Genomic DNA, 1,787 nt, shown 5'->3' with positions numbered 1-1,787 from the left:
CAAACCCTCCCCCACCCCCCAAACCCACGCCAACACCCGCCAAACGCCCACCAACACCTCCAATGTCCCTCTCATTTATGAACAGACTAATTATACCACCCATTCTGTTCTTTTTCAACGTGGGTCGATGATGGACAAAATAAATTATTTCGTTGAGACAAAAAACAAAAAAGATATATATTCATAAATAGGATAAGATCACTGTTACATTTAAGAACATAATAGGATATTATCTGGCTGGTTCTAAGATGTCTTCATTTCGACATTAATCTTAAAAAATGGACTTGTAGACTTTATATTGTGCAGTGCTACGTTACACATCTGGTGAGAAGCGTTTTTGTTGTTGAAATGTGTTTTAGATTTGGAATGAAGATTTCGCAACTTGATCTATGCGTGTGAGGATTTGTTTTTAAATCTGTCTCTCTATCTGTCTCTGTCTGTCTCTGTCTGTTTCGGTTTTGTCTGTCTGTCTGTCTGTCTGTCTGTCTGTCTGTCTGTCTGTCTGTCTGTCTTTGTCTCTGTCTGTTTCTGTTTTGTCTTTGTCTGTCTGTCTGTCTGTCTGTCTGTCTCCTTCTCTCTCACTCTCTCTCTCTCTCACTCTCTCTCCCCACTCTCTCTCTCTCTTTCACTCTCTCTGTTTGTGTGTGTGAGTGTGTATATATGTGTGTGTATGTGTGTGTTTGTAAGTGTGTGTTTGTATGTGTGCGTTTGCAACTGTGTGTGTATGTCTGTCTGTCTGTCTGTCTGTCTCTCCTTCTCTCTCACTTTTTGCGTTTGTATGTGTGTGTTTGTGTGTGTGCGTGCGTGTGTATATGTGTGTATGTGTATGTGTGTCTTTGTGTGTGTCTATGTGTGTGTGTATGTGTATGTGCGTGTGTGCGTGTGTGTGTGTGTGTATAAATGATCGTGTAGTTGAAAATTACCCCCCCCCCTTAACATACCAACATCCCCACTCCCACCTCCATCCCACCCTTCCTCCTCCCCACCTCCCACCCCTTTCCTTGTTAATTGAACAGTAAACAGTTACCCCGAAGAGATGATAAGATAAGAGAATAAGAAAATAAGAAAAGATAATATTTCTTATTATTTCCAAGAGTAATTTGTCGGAGGTTTCACAAAATGTAACGGTAAAAATAATGCTGTTTCAACGCTCATTGCAGGAAAGATCACGTTTCAGATAAGAAAATTTTAATACACGCTCAGTACGGGAAAGATGACGTTTCAGAAAATACAGGGTCTTGTTTTAGTAAGTTTTTTACAGCACTCGCAACAAAATAAGGTCAGGTAAGTGCTGAAGATTAGAGGTGTTACAAGAGAGTAGCAAACACTAAAATTAAGAAGGGGAGATAAGGACGATAGACGTTTTTTTAGATGTTTGATAGGATAAGAAAATACAGGGTCTATTTTTATCATTCCCCGATTTATCTTGTCATTTGGGGTGGCGTTCATTACAAAGGGAAATATTGAACTTTAGTTTTAGTTTTAGTAGAGGTTTTACGGCGCTAGCAACTGAATAAGGTCATAATAATATAAGTGCCAGAAGATTAGAGGTGTTACAAGAGAGTAACAAACACAAAAAGAAGGATGAGAGATAAGGACGATAGATGTTTGATAGGACAGAAAAAGCAAACCACACCCGAGCACCCGCCAACCACCCACGCTTGGTTGTTTGAGTAAAGAGAAGCATATAGACACAAGAGAGGTCATTTAGTGCTAGGAAAAAGTGAGACACACAGACAGACAGAGAGAGAGACAGACAGACAGACAGACAGACAGATTAGAGGGAA

This window comes from Aplysia californica, unplaced genomic scaffold (genome assembly GCF_000002075.1).
Source record: "Aplysia californica isolate F4 #8 unplaced genomic scaffold, AplCal3.0 scaffold00229, whole genome shotgun sequence".
Classification (NCBI taxonomy): Eukaryota; Metazoa; Mollusca; class Gastropoda; order Aplysiida; family Aplysiidae; genus Aplysia; species Aplysia californica.
This window is presented reverse-complemented; position numbering follows the sequence as displayed.